General features: G+C 44.3%; 1 protein-coding gene and 1 long non-coding RNA gene across 3 annotated transcripts in view; one reads left to right on the top strand and one right to left on the bottom strand.

Moving 5' to 3' along the window:
- The window catches only part of LOC138267602 (uncharacterized), a 178,126-nt gene extending 172,015 nt beyond the window's left edge, over positions 1 to 6,111 (bottom strand). The window contains exon 1 of the long non-coding RNA XR_011199833.1: positions 6,074 to 6,111. This is a non-coding gene — a long non-coding RNA (uncharacterized lncRNA). The remainder of the gene's footprint in view (positions 1 to 6,073) is intronic.
- The window catches only part of LOC138267600 (adenosine receptor A3-like), a 151,594-nt gene continuing 137,946 nt past the window's right edge, over positions 1,735 to 15,382 (top strand). Inside the window, exon 1 of one of the 2 annotated variants that reach the window (XM_069216662.1) lies at positions 1,735 to 2,619. The gene's annotated coding sequence lies outside the window, so the exon portion shown is untranslated. The remainder of the gene's footprint in view (positions 2,620 to 15,382) is intronic. The other variant, XM_069216663.1, reaches the window with a different exon arrangement.

The following is a 15,382-nucleotide window of genomic DNA, read 5'->3' on the forward strand; positions in this document are numbered from 1 at the left end:
GGATCTCAGGACCAGCAATACCAGTGCAGAAAGAATCCCACACCCACAGCCAGCAGAGCAGGACCATCACTAACAGTGGAGAGAGTCACGCACTGAGAGCAAGCACAGCAGGACCAGCACTAACAGAGAAGAGTCACACACACACACACAGAACCAGCACTGAAGGATCTGCACTAACAGAGGAGAGTCACACACTCAGAGCCAGTACCGAAGGATCTGCACTAACAGAGGAGAGAGTCACGCACTCAGAGCCAGCACCAAAAGATCTGCACTAACAGAGGAGAGAGTCACACACCCAGAGCCAGCACTGAAGGATCTGTAATAACAGAGGAGAGTCACACACTCAGAGCCAGCACCAAAGGATCTGCACTAACAGAGGAGAGCCACACACTCAGAGCCAGCACCAAAGGTCCTGCACTGACAGAGGAGAGTCACACACTCATAGCCAGCACTGAAGGATCTGCACTAACAGAGGAGAGTCACACACTCAGAGCCAGCACTGAAGGTGCTGCACTAACAGAGGTGAGAGTCACACACTCAGAGCCAGCACCAAAGGATCTGCACTAACAGAGGAGAGTCACACACTCAGAGCCAGCACCAAAGGTCCTGCACTGACAGAGGAGAATCACACACTCAGAGCCAGCACTGAAGGATCTGCACTAAAAGAGGAGAGTCACACACTTAGAGCCAGCACCGAAGGATCTGCACTAACAGAGGTGAGAGTCACACACTCAGAGCCAGCACTGAAGGTGCTGCACTAACAGAGGTGAGAGTCACACACTCAGAGCCAGCACCAAAGGATCTGCACTAACAGAGGAGAGTCACACACTCAGAGCCAGCACCAAAGGTCCTGCACTGACAGAGGAGAATCACACACTCAGAGCCAGCACCAAAGGTCCTGCACTGACAGAGGAGAGTCACACACTCATAGCCAGCACTGAAGGATCTGCACTAACAGAGGAGAGTCACACACTCAGAGCCAGCACTGAAGGTGCTGCACTAACAGAGGTGAGAGTCACACACTCAGAGCCAGCACCAAAGGATCTGCACTAACAGAGGAGAGTCACACACTCAGAGCCAGCACCAAAGGTCCTGCACTGACAGAGGAGAATCACACACTCAGAGCCAGCACTGAAGGATCTGCACTAAAAGAGGAGAGTCACACACTTAGAGCCAGCACCGAAGGATCTGCACTAACAGAGGAGAGTCACACACTCAGAGCCAGCACTGAAGGATCTGCACAAACAGAGGAGAGAGTCACACACTCAGAGCCAGCACTGAAGGATCTGTAATAACAGAGGAGAGTCACACACTCAGAGCCAGCACCGAAGGATCTGCACTAACAGAGGAGAGTCACACACTCAGAGCCAGCACCAAAGGTCCTGCACTGACAGAGGAGAGTCACACACTCAGAGCCAGCACTGAAGGATCTGCACTAACAGAGGAGAGTCACACACGCAGAGCCAGCACTGAAGGTGCTGCACTAACAGATGTGAGAGTCACACACTCAGAGCCAGCACCAAAGGATCTGCACTAACAGAGGAGAGTCACACACTCAGAGCCAGCACCAAAGGTCCTACACTGACAGAGGAGAGTCACACACTCCGAGCCAGCACTGAAGGATCTGCACTAACAGAGGAGAGTCACACACTCAGAGCCAGCACTGAAGGATCTGCACTAACAGAGGTGAGAGTCACACACTCAGAGCCAGCACTGAAGGATCTGCACTAACAGAGGAGAGTCACACACTCAGGGCCAGCACTGAAGGATCTGTACTAATAGAGGTGAGAGTCACACACTCAGAGCCAGCACTGAAGGATCTGCACAAACAGAGGTGAGAGTCACACACTCAGAGCCAGCACCAAAGGTCCTGCACTGACAGAGGAGAGTCACACACTCCGAGCTAGCACTGAAGGATCTGCACCAACAGAGGAGAGTCACACACTCAGAGCCAGCACTGAAGGTGCTGCACTAACAGATGTGAGAGTCACACACTCAGAGCCAGCACTGAAGGATCTGCACTAACAGAGGTGAGAGTCATACATTCGAGGCCAATACAGCAGGGCTAGTATCAACAGGGGAGGAGAGAGTCACACTCAGCCAGCACTGAAGGTCCTGCACTGAGAGTCGCACACTGAGAGCCAGTACAGCGGGACCTGCACTACTAAAGCCCAACACCACAGGCGAAGAGCAAAGGCCACTCGTAGAAGGCGGAGGCATACATTTTGCTTAGAACAGTTTGGGCAGCTTTTCGCATAAGGTTCAAGTAGCCCAAGATGCTTCCAGAAAGAGAGTGAGCGGATATAACTTGGAGCCAGCACACCAGCCACCCTGAGGTCACTCCCACACAGCATCAGGCCAGAAGGGTTTCTATCCCCTTACAGGCGCCGCTCGCCAGCTCCAGCGCACGCGCCTATTCCACTGGGAATCAAAGTCTCTCCAGTCACCATAGCAGCGCTGCGAGGACTCAGTCCAGCTGGGGAGACCCGGAAACCACCCATGAGCAAAAGCACTGACACGGAGCAATGATGCCCAGAAGCACTGAGCTCGAGAGAACTCCGAGACCAGCCGGTACTACGCGTGGGACCTTCTTAGCGCCTGAATCCGAGACCGAGGCAGGTAAGCGCCGATACTGCGGCCAGGGCTAACTGGGGTTTACGTTTCTGAGACTGGGGCATTTTCCCCGTTAATGTGAATTTACCACACAAAAATCCTCTATCTGCAGCATCATTTTTAGAAATCCAAAACATGTTTCTAGTGCAAATAGATCGAAAGTTATTAAAAACGTGTCTCAGGTAGCGCAGTGGAAGAGACCTTTCAAGTGTTAACTGGTCATCTTTAACTTATGGGTTACTGTATTCAGGTATCATTTTGGTACCAAGTGATGTGAACACGTTGCCCAGGCAGCATTAACGCCCACGTCAATGAACTGGTGGAAGGAGGTTTGTCCGTCGAGTGAAAAACAACACCCGGGCATATTTAAGGGTAATTCCAACATGATGGAAATAGTGACTCCTGCTTTCTTAGGAACCCTTTTTGCTTCATTATTCATGCAAACCCAGGTTACACCAGAAACGCTGTTCTCACAGCAGCAGTTATGCAAAAGGTCACTCGGAGGCCAGGTTACTTCTCTTTTGAAGGTCTTGTACACGGCGTCTTGGAAAGACTCTTACGTGTTATATAAAATATAAACTGTTCCACTGCAGGACTCTTTCTTAAGTGCGTGCACGGGCCTTAATATGGACAGAGAGAAAAACTGAAGCTTACCACCAGTTCCAAGAGATAACTGGGATACATACCCAGTACATGAGACGCTCATGTTTTGCAATCAAAAGTGTGTACATATAGGTTTGTTTCCTGCTGAATGCAACATTGCATGTTTTAAACAAACCATTTCACTCAGGGAGTTTGAAAGCACGGGGTGAATAAAATGTACTTTTTTTAGCAAAACAAAAGTAACATTTGTTAGCGAATAATATTTGGACGGGTTCGGTGGCTCAGTAGCTAATGTACCCACTGTGGGTATATTTGGTTGACCTCTCGGTACTCCCACGCAACCTTTCATTCTTCCGAAAATGATGAAATGAGTAGCAGTGAGATTGGTATCAACCAACATCAGTTCTTATCTATAGTGCCACGAGACCCGCTCGAGGCGCACACGTGCTCTCCAAATAAGTCTGCTGTTTTAGTTAAATCTGATGAATCGTCTACTTTTCTTTCTCGAAAAACATGTGTATTTTGGTATTTTTCTTCAGTGTGTGTTAAATTGACAAAAAACGAGATACCTCTTCCGCAGAAGGTGCCGCAAAATGTCACATAATTTGCATTTTCTTGCCACATAATTTAGTCTGCCTGCTGCATTATTTGGTCCTTCATTGTCAAATAATTTCAGAGGCTATGAACATCACTAAAAGCAGCGCGAGTACGTAATTAGAGCAATGTGGGCTAGGGCGCTTACAACAATCACAGCCCGGTCACAGCTGTGACGCGGACTGAGCATCGCATCTGGCAGATTTATCTAGGAACATTGGATTAAACTTCTGATAAATTATTACTCGTGCCCTTGAGAGACGGCTTTTCCGCAGCTCTTCTGCGGTGGTGTGCTTTACAATCCCTCGTGGGAGCCCACGCACGCATGACGCCGTCTGTACGCAAAAGAACCGCAGAAGAAGCAGCGGGAGAATCAATGCCTGGCGAGATTGAGCATGGGATTATATTTTTGTATGGCACATACATGATTTGAGGAATTTCAATTCAGACTAGCATATAAAACCTACACTTTTTGTACAATATCTTGGCATGAAAACATCACACTGGTCTGATTTTATCTTGCAGCCTAACCCTGGATGGGGAACAGTTAAAGCGACATTGGTACGTTCAGATCACCAGAGGCAGCTGCCCTTGCAACACTAGAAATAGCCAAACGATGGCACCAGAGTGCCAACATTGGTCTCAAATAGGCAGTTTTGCAAGGGGAAAGGAAATAAATAAACAGAAGACTCTTAAAAACCTTGCACCACATCTGGGCAGATGTTCCAGGAAGCAGTGCCCGATTAAACCATGTGGAGGTCCCTAGGCAGTCGAAAGTTCGGGGCGCCATCGCAAATTATCTCATAATAAATTTTTAATTTTACCAACCAACAAGTTTAATACACAAAACTAAACATTACAGGTGCGTTGTCTGCATCGATTTTTTTTTTTTTAAACTGACAGCTGACAGAAAGTGAGCTTTTAAGAGACAAACTAGCTTTCAATTTTCTTTCAAGATCAAGTCAATATTATTTTGATCCGTTGTCGTGGGGCCCCTAAAAGGAGGGTGGCCAAAGGCTGGTGCCTACTTGGTGCCACTTCCTGGCAGTGCCGGATTACCCTCTCCTGGCCACACCACTATCAAGAATTGGTTCAGACACACATGAAGTCCCAACCTCCCATTCAGGTATTTTGTGTGCTAGAAAACATCCTTTTTGTGTCACAGTACCTGGCAAGATTGTCATATAAACCCTCTCACTTTGAAGTCAGAAAAAGTAAAGTAAACACCAAACTCACTCTGAAGATAGAGCTTGACATTTGAACCCAGTCTTTGAACGCACATCAAATGTGACAAGAGAAGAACAACATTTAAAGGCATGTTTACAGGAAGTGAGGACTTGAGGGAAGAATACAAGGAACGATGGTGACAAGGTTTGCTCCACGGAAGTGACAAAGTCAGGCTGGGCAGCCTAAAACAAATAAAGCTAGCAAACAGAAAGCTAGAAAATGCGAGTTACAAACTGCAAAGTCAATGGTAAGCGGTGGGTGGGTGGGTGGGGGGTAATACATTCCCAGGAAATCTTTCAGAATGACCACAAGAAGTCTTTTCACAACGAGAGCTTTGATCTAAAATCCCAGATAAACAAATTCTGCAGTAGGGATGACTAAGTTATGCAACAAGAAAAATGACATTATACAACTAGGAAATTCTGTGGTAAATATGTGAATACGGGCAAGTTCTGAACATATTCTGTGGCACTATTAGACAACTAATTTGAAAATGTAAAACCCATTGATACAAAAGTCATCCCTTAGTCCATGAATTTGAGCTGTTCACTCAAGCTTGCACAAACCTCTCACCTTTTTAAAGTCTGAGAGGTGACCAGTTATTTTTGTCTTAAATATTTTTTATATTGTGTTTTGTTTTCCAAGTCAGCAATAACAACAGTATCCATCCAAATTAGCGTAGTGCCAGTGGGATAACATGTAAAATGAGAAATATGGTTACATATTTTCCCAACAATAAGCAGGTTACCTACTGACATAGTAGCCAGGTGCACTGCCTCTTGTTTCCTTCTGATACTCACTTTTAGGGAACTCATTTTTCCTTTTGCTTAAGCACTCCACAGAGTGCAGTTTTTTCCAGCTGTCCCTTGTGTCCCCACACTGTTGTATTCTCTCTCATCTGTCTGCTTTATCGCCCACACTGCTCTCTCTCTTGTTTCTTTTTGCTTAAGCACTCCACAAGTGCATGTGTTTTCCAGCTGTGTTCCTTGTCTACTTCTCTCGCCCCCGGTCCATGCTCCATTTTGTCCTCTCTCACCTCTGTCCTTCTGTGGTGTTCTCTCCCTCTTGTGCTTCTCAACCCCGCCTGTGGTTTGCTTCTCTTCTCCTGCCTCTTCCTACCTGTTTCTTCATTACTCGTCACTCCCCCCCAACACCCACTATCCGTTTTTTTAGGGCGAGCATAGGCAGTGCGCATGCGCTGTCTGCAAGACATGTTGTATTCAGTATATGGGCTTTAACCACCCCCACTATTGCCATTTGTCTTTTGTTGTGCTTGTTTTAAATGCTTCCTTTTTATATGTGAATGTCGCTCCTTTGTGTGCTTAGTTCCCTCTCAAGCAATTTCACTACGAATACATTTTTGTTGGCCATCACATTACCTTTATACTTCGTCATGTTACAATGCTCGTCTTTCAAAGCTCTGCTGTAAACAGGGTTGTAAATCATATCTGGTCACATTTGCTGTGCAGTCCAAGACTTTCCTCCCTCCTCCCTGCTGTCTTACTAATTTGTTTACACCGCAAGTTTAATTATTGTTTTACTTTGCAGACCATGTGCCTTTTACCAGCATGCCTGCTTCCATTTTCACTATTGCGGGTTGTTTCCTGCTCGTGGCAGCCGGCTCTCCCTGTGCCCTCTCTCATATTATTGGTGTATTAGATGTAATTGTCCCTCCTTTGTGTGTCTCGTTCCCTCCCATGGCGATTTCACTGATGGTTCCTTTTGGTTGTCCCTCAGGAGGAGGCAGTGCCTTGCAGGTGGGGGCTGTGCAGGGGCCAGGCTTCACACTCCGCTCTTCGGCACTCAGTGCAATGCCCAGCAGCTTGTGTACTTTAGGAGCTGTGTTTGTGTTTTGTTGACCATCCTCTCTCTGATCACTAGTGCACCCATTTGCCATGCTGTCACTTAATCTCCTGGTGCCTTCCTCCGTCCCCATCACCCCTCCCACAACCCTGCTTGCAAGCCCCCAGCACCCATCCGAGGTCTCTTCTTTTTTCTTTCAATATAAATTACCGCTTCATTTGCAGTGCCGTCACTTAATCTCCCTGTATTGTCCACCCCCTCACACCTCCCACAACACTGCTTATTTTTATGTGTGTTCCTTTCAGAGCACTCTTTTAGGTTTACTCCATGACTTGTGTATCAGCATAGCATGCAATTCTGTGCTTAACTGGTGGCATTATTCCGCCTCACTTGCTGAAAACCATGACATAAAAAAATAGCTCTACCGTCGCTTTTCTCTCCTTTCCTTTATTTGTTCCCATGTGAAATGGATCCTAAAAAAAAAGAAACACTTTGGCTGCAAATGTCATCTTTTTCTGACATTTTTCTATTCCAAAAAGGCAGCCTCGGAACGGAGAGAAAAAAAGGTTCAAAATACGAAGAAAAAAAACGAAACAGAGTGGTTTCAAAGAGGGCAGATTGGTTTTATTCACAACCACACACGTTAGCACCACTTTAGAGTGTTTGCCAGTGAAGCTCTACTTTCGTTTTCTTGTCTCTGTTGGAACAGCACTGTTTTCCCCAACTTGGGAAGTGCACCATTCCTGAAGATACTGCAATATCTGGTTGATGTGTACAGTGGAAAATGTTTAACTTTGCTCCTTTGCTTGTCTTTGGTCCACTTGCAATAAATCCAACCGATCACATGGATTTATCTGCATCGCCACACTGTAGGGCCCCCCTTCTGAATATGATGAACCCCAGGCCCCTCATCACACCCATCTCCGCCCACCTCTCTACAGTGTTCACTTCTCCTGCTCTGCCACTGGCAGCTTCCCCCCTCCCTCTTTCTTTCTCTTATTCCCTCTCTTTTTGTCTCGGTCCTCCTCACTTTCTGAAAACCATGACTTCGACAAATGACTCTTACCCTCTCCTTCATTTGTTCCCCTGTGAAATGGATAAAAAAAAAAAGAGAGAAACACTTTGGCTACAAATTTTGTCTTTTTCTGACATGTTTGTATTCCAACGTGCAGCCTCAGGATGGAGAGGAAAAAAAGTTCAAAATATGGAAAACAAAAATAATAAAAGCAAGACAGAGTGGTTGCAAAGTGGGCAGATTGGTTTTATTCACAACCACACAAATTAGCACCTCTTCACAGAGTTTGCCAGTGAAGCACTACTTTTGTTTTCTCCTCTTTCTTTGAACAACAATGGGGCTTATTTACAAGCCTCTTGCGCCGCTGGCACGTCATTTTTCGCATATTAGAAGTGACCCATTGGTGGCGCAAAGGGCTTGTAAATAACTCCCCATTGTTTTCTCCGGGCGGGAAAGTGCGTCCTTCTTGGAGGTACTGCAATACCTGGTTGATGCGTATAGTGGAAAACAATTAACATGATCCTTATCAGCTGTTTTCCTTATTTTAGTTTATAACATGTGTACCGCGGCTCTGCGTTCAGGGCCCTATAGTCATGTCTTTAACTTTTCAGGCAAAAACACTAATTGATTTCTGAATGACAAGTGTAAAAGCACTAAGGTAACCATGTTGCTTCTGCTTACATTTCACAGGCTTTACTTAATCTTGCATTCTCTATGAGTGTTTGCATTTTCAAGGATGTTGTTAATTTATTTTTTCAGTCAGTATATTACTATTGTCTCCCCTCCCTCATAATCTATTTCTAATTTTCGAGTTCTGCAGAGCTGCAAGGTCATACGAATGGCAATAGCGTTATGCAAATATCATCACTCCACTGCATACAAAAAAACAAGTGTAAAAAATATTGTTATTTTCAATGCCAAGAGCTCTAATTTTCACAAATGCGAGACCGATTGTATTGTAAATGCTTGTCTTTTAATTGGTGCTTTCACGCTAAAACATCTTAATTTATTTTATTTACTGATCAAAGCGGCATCAGCCATCCTGGATCTATAAGTAAAACAACATAAAGCAAATGGCGCCTGCATTATTCCGCTAGCGCACACATTAGTTCTGACACATGCCTGCGTCATTGGAATGACGCAACCACAACTGCATTTTTTAAATTATTTTTTATCCTGGACAGTGCTGCACAGCGTTCCACAATGTACACCACAGCCAAAAGCAATTGGCAAGGCCAACAGATCCCAAAGGAAGACCTTCTGACTTTTCCAATGCTCGTTATTCAGTGGCCAAGAATTAAGATTCACTAAACTGGTGTCAGAAATCTTGTGTTGCCCGTACCCTGGTGGTGTATGAGACTGTGTTACAGTGAAATGTGCTATTAATGGTGACAGCCTAAATAACTGTCCCTCCTGTGTAGGACTCTGAGGTACTCAATGAGCAGCAAATGAATGATAGAATGATGCTGATTTACATGTTAGAAAAACGCAGCCCGGTATTCAAGTACTTTCACTACGTGATCATTTATTCTCTGGTGCATAACCTTCTCGTCACTGTCACTGTATCATTTCATGTAAGCAGCACTCTCTCATGAATGACCGATTGAATGAATGTAAAACATTTTATATATATATACACATATATATGTACACACACACCACGCCGCGGCCAGTAGGTAGTTATAGTTAGAATCTAGTTTCCCTAGAGAAAGCGTTTTGTTTTTGTTTTGCCAATAACTTTGGCGCAGTTTGACGAATCTTCAGGACATTTTCAAAATTAGTGCGACAGTTCAGCTGCTGTCTTGAAAGTTTCAGGGTGATTCATTAAGCGAAGGCCAAGATAAAGGGGGAGTTTCAAACCACATTTTCCCCATGCAAATTCCCATGGGGATTTTGAACACAACTACAGCCGAAAAAGCTGGACAGAATTTAACAGATTCAGCCGAGTCCCAAAACAAAATGTAAATCAAAAAAGAAGGGTGCAGGGTAGGAATACCTCGACCCCCTAGTCTTGGTGCTGGGATACTCCTCGGGACCCCGACAGGGCAAAATAGCATTTTTTTTTTTTTTTTCACTGAAAATCGCACAGGATCTGCAAATCTGGTGAAAATGTATTAAAAAATAAGTGTGATCTCCAGCGCTTGTTCATAATGTAGCCCAATATACAAAAAAGGAGGGGGCGCATGGGTACCCCCTCCTAGGGCACTTCTGAACCCCAGGGGCCCCCACCTCTCAAAAGAGCCCTAGGAGGGGAGCCCTGTGCACCCTCACCTTTTTTTAAATATTCCTACATGCCCCCAGGACCTGGCCCACCCGGGGTCTATAGTGAACAAGCGCTGGAGACCATGCTTGGTTTTTTTTTTAATTATCACCAGATTCACAGATCTTCTGCAAATTTTGGTGAACATTTAAAAAGATGCTTTTTTGCCCAGTAAATGTTGAAGTGCACTTGTGAGATGATGATCCTTGCAGTATTTGTTATAACACCTTGAGGGAGTTTGACATGAAGACGCCATGGTTAACTTGTTGAGATCAGTCAGAGAGGAAGGATGCGGGCTATAAATGCTAGCATTCTGAGACTTCTGCTCCCTTGGAGGTGCAAGGGAGCACAGTCTCTAGGTTGAACGCTACACCAGTGCCCAGCAGTTACAGCAGGCCTTTCTCATTCTAGTTTGCTGCTTCAAGTGCGTCACCTCGTATTGCGCGGAGGACTCTTTTGATGTTGTGCATTAGACAGAAACAAGACTGTTATGGACCGTGAAGGCAATGGTTCTCGAGGTTAGCCTGAAGCTGGAAGACAATGACCTATTGCAAAACTAGGACACGGTGGAGAAGCAGTGGCTTGGTCTGTGGTTGTTGTTGATGAATAGCTCCGAACGGCAGCCTGTGCAAAGTCAGCTTGAACTTTTTTTCTTCGAAGGACTAGTTTATGGAAATAGTTATAAAAGGGACTAGAATGTTAGCACATTATATAAACATTTTTGTGGGTAAAATGACACTAAGGGAGGCGCTATAATATACTCTTCCAAAGATGCTATCAGAGGTGGTTTCAAGGCATGGTTTGTGACAAAATGGTGGTGGGCAATTGATGGTTAATTTTCAAAGCGTCAGCTTTGATGGTCTTTTCAGGAGGGAGTTTAATGTTCTTCTGCTGGATTTCCTTCCAGCTTTGCTTTTAGTATGTCAGTGAAAAATGATGAAAGACTCTTTGGAATCCATATGCCTTTGAACTTCGACAGATGGTGTTCAAAGCCTGCGAGGTGATATTGAATAGTTGTTTGGGGCTGTTAATGTAATTGGTGATTCTGGTTGACATAATTACCAGAGAACATGAATTAATGGTTTTCTGTGGCAGTGGTCTTGTAGTACTTAAGGTTTTATGAATGAGGTCACATTGTCTGTGGGTTGAGAGATGACATAGTTATTTGTGAAGCACGCCTTAACCCCGTGAGATACCTTGCTGCTCAGTACCTCGGGTTAATCGCTACCAGGCAGTGCTCATTTTATCATCCAAGACGGATGTGAAGCTGGGTTTAACAAACGAGTGCCAATAAAGATTCTGGAAGAGATGCATCAGTGCATAACAGCATCACACCCAGGAAAGTGTGGGAAATGATGGCTCCTCTGGGAGTCTAATTTTTATCAGAAACAAGTAGTGGCTCCGGCCCACTGTTTAGGACCTCTGTAGGGAGAATTTTTCAAATATCAGAGTCGGCAAAAAAGGGAAGGATGGTCAGAGAGACAGACGGCGAGAGGCGCCTGGACTGAATGTTTAGTTCAGGTGTATAGATTACAAATCTCCGGCCACATCCTGATCACAGAACACGAAGCGGCATATTCGAAAAGATGCTATAAAATTCCAGTTGGGTACTAACCACACATATGGTACTGGTGCTACCACCGTCTTTCCATGCACTACCACTTTCACCGAACATGCAATACAATCACATGCGTGCACGCTTGCATGTATATATTTACACTCTCGCTGCTTACCGAGTCCAGTGTCCTCGAGTTTTTGGGAGTACATTTATGCCTCTCCTTCATTTTGTGGGGAGGTCTGGAAACCCGATTGCTTCCGGGAGGCACACAGGGGGCTTCTCAGTTAGAACAGTGGCAGAGGGGGCTTTGGGACAGGCGCGTGGATCGGGGCATCAGTGCTGCAGCTCACTTTAAAACACTGTGACAGGCCTGCGACATCAGAGCCATGACTGTACTCAAAGTGACAAGGCACCAGCATGAAGGTTCTGGGGAAAGCTTTTTCCTGGAGAGGGGGCCCGAGGCTAGATGTGTTCGGTCGCACCAAGGTCGGAGGGGTTCTTGCAACAGTGGATTTCGGTGGTTTGAGGGATGCCTGCCACGCGATCTCATGCCATGATCAACACTTTCAGCCATTCCTGGGATTTCAGTCACCAGCACTTTGGATAGTGGGCCTTGGAGTTTTAAGTATAGATCTACAAATCACATATCGAGCAAGATGGTGCAAAAAGAAGCAGGATAACCATTAGAGAGTAAAAAGGAAGCAGGGTAACCAATAGAGAGTAAAAAGTAGGAAGATTACCTATAGAGTAAAAAAAAAAAAGCAGGGTAACCATTAGAGGGTAAAAAGAAGCAGGGTAACCACTAGAGGGTAAAAAGAAGCAGGGTAACCATTAGAGAGCAAAAGGAAGCAGGATAACCACTAGAGAGTAAAAGGAAGCAGGACTACCATAAGAGAGTAAAAGGAAGCAGAGTAACAATTAGAGAGTAAAAAGAAGCAGGATAACCATTAGAGAGTAAAATAAAGCTGGGTAACCAATAGAGAGTAAAAAGAAGGAAGATTACCATTAGAGTAAAAAAAAAGCTGGGTAACCACTAGAGGGTAAAAAGAAGCAGGGTAACCATTAGAGAGCAAACGGAAGCAGGATAACCACTAGAGAGTAAAAGGAAGCAGGATTACCATAAGAGAGTAAAAGGAAGCAGGGTAACCATTAGAGAGTAAAAAGAAGCACTAGATAGTCAAAAGAAGCAAGATAACAATTGGAGAGTAAAAAAAGAAGCAGGATTACAATTAGAGAGTAAAAAGAAGCAGAGTAACCATTAGAGAGTAAAAAAAAGAAACAGGATTATAATTAGAGAGTAAAAAGAAGCAGGATTACAATTAAATAGTAAAAAGAAGCTGGGTAACTATTAGAGAGTCAAAGAAGCAGGAAAACCATTAGAGAGTAAAAAAAGAAGCAGGTTTATCATTAGAGAATAAATGAAGCAGGGTAACCATTAGGGAGTAAAAAGAAGAAGGGTAACCATTAGAGAGTAAAAAGAAGCAGGATTACCATTAAATAGTAAAAAGAAGCAGGGTAACTATTAGAGAGTCAAAAGAAGCAGGATTACCATTAGAGAGTAAAAAAAAGAAGCAGGATTATCATTAGAGAGTAAAAAGAAGCAGGATTACCATTAGAGGGTAAAAAAAGAAGCAGGATTATCATTAGAAAGTAAAAAGAAGTAGGGTAACCATTAGAGAGTAAAAAGAAGCAGGATTATCATTAGAGAGTAAAAAGAAGCAGGGTAGCTATGACAGAGTAAAAAGAAGCAGGGTAACCATTAGAGAGTATAAAGCCATCGTATTAGGACAGGCCGACACTAGCATTCAACATTACAAACAATAAACAATCCACACCTCACTAATACATTCTCATAAATCTATTCCTCCCCTTAAACCTCCGTCCGTTTATGAACTCCCCGAACCACCACACATGCTGCTTCTTCTGCAACCACCATCCTTTCAAAGCTAACCAAGCAGCGTCTTCCATGTGACACCTCTGTAAGAGTCTGTCCTGCGATGCTCGAACCCTCCGGCTTCAGTCTCGAGTTTCCTTTCCGAAGTTTATCCTAATCGCAGCAAAGAAAACCAGCCCCGAACCTGCACCGTAAACAAAGTGACCACACAAAACATATTTCCATCTTGCACCTTAACCTCGCTGAAATAAGCACTTGCAAAGCAAACAGGTCTTACCTTTGGGACCAATTACCTTTGCCATTGGTTTTTAGCCGTGCTGTACAGCAGCCCCGAAGCTGTCCAGCGCCGCAAAAAAAAGAAAGAAAAAAAAATAACAATGTGGAAAAAAGGCGTAAAGGTGCTATATTGTGGTGGTGCATTATTTCATAGGAAAACATTACTGCGTATGTTTACGCCTTCAAAATGACACAAGCACTTTTTAACCAATTTGCTGCCAGGCCTTTTCCCCCTCAGGTGCCAAACCTTTTTTTGGCTATTTGGGGCAGTTTGTGCTTAGGCCCTCATAACTTTTTGTCCACATAAGCTACCCACGCCAAATTTGAGTCCTTTTTTTCCAACATCCTAGGGATTCTAGAGGTACCCAGACTTTGTGGGTTCCCCAGAAGGAGGCCAAGAAATTAGCCAAAATACAGTGAAATTTTCGTTTTTTCCCAAAAAATGGGAAAAAGGGGCTACAGAAGAAGGCTTGTGGTTTTTCCCCTGAAAATGGCATCAACAAAGGGTTTGCGGTGCTAAAATCACCAGCTTCCCAGCTTTCAGGAACAGGCAGACTTGAACCAGAAAACCCAATTTTTCAACACAATTTTGGCATTTTACTGGGACACAACCCATTTTAAAGATTTTTTTGTGCTTTCAGCCTCCTTCCAGTCAGTGACAGAAATGGGCGTGAAACCAATGCTGGATCCCAGAAACCGAAACATTTCTGAAAAGTAGACAAAATTCTGAATTCAGCAAGGGGTAATTTGTGTAGATCCTACAAGGGTTTCCTACAGAAAATAACAACTGAAAAAAAATATTGAAATTGAGTTGAAAAAATCTGCAATTTTTCTCTACGTTTTACTCTGTAACTTTTTCCTGCAATGTCAGATATTTGAAAGCAATATACTGTTACGTCTGCTGGACCCTTCTGGTTGCGGGGATATATAGGGCTTGTAGGTTCATCAAGAACTCTAGGTACACAGAGCCAATAAATGACCTGCACCCTGCAGTGGGTTTTCATTCTATACCGGGTTTACAGCAATTCATTTGCTGAAATATAAAGAGTAAAAAATAGCTATCAAGAAAACCTTTGTATTTCTATAATGGGCACAAGATAAGGTGTTGAGGAGCAGTGGTTATTTGCACATCTCTGAATTCCGGGGTGCCCATACTAGCATGTGAATTACAGGGCATTTCTCAAATAGACATCTTTTTTACACACTCTTTTATATTTGGAAGGAAAAAATGTAGAGAAAGACAAGGGGCAATAACACTTGTTTTGCTATTCTATGTTCCCCCAAGTCTCCCGATAAAAATGATACCTCACTTGTGTGGGTAGGCCTAGCGCCCGCAACAGGAAATGCCCCTAAACACAACGTGGACACATCCCATTTTTTGACAGAAAACAGAGGTGTTTTTTGCAAAGTGCCTACCTGTAGATTTTGGCCTCTAGCTCAGCCGGCACCTAGGGAAACCTACCAAACCTGTGCATTTTTGAAAACTAGAGACCTAGGGGAATCCAAGATGGGGTGACTTGTGGGGCTCTCATCAGGTTC

This window comes from Pleurodeles waltl, chromosome 12, assembly GCF_031143425.1.
Source record: "Pleurodeles waltl isolate 20211129_DDA chromosome 12, aPleWal1.hap1.20221129, whole genome shotgun sequence".
In the NCBI taxonomy this organism is placed as follows: Eukaryota; Metazoa; Chordata; class Amphibia; order Caudata; family Salamandridae; genus Pleurodeles; species Pleurodeles waltl.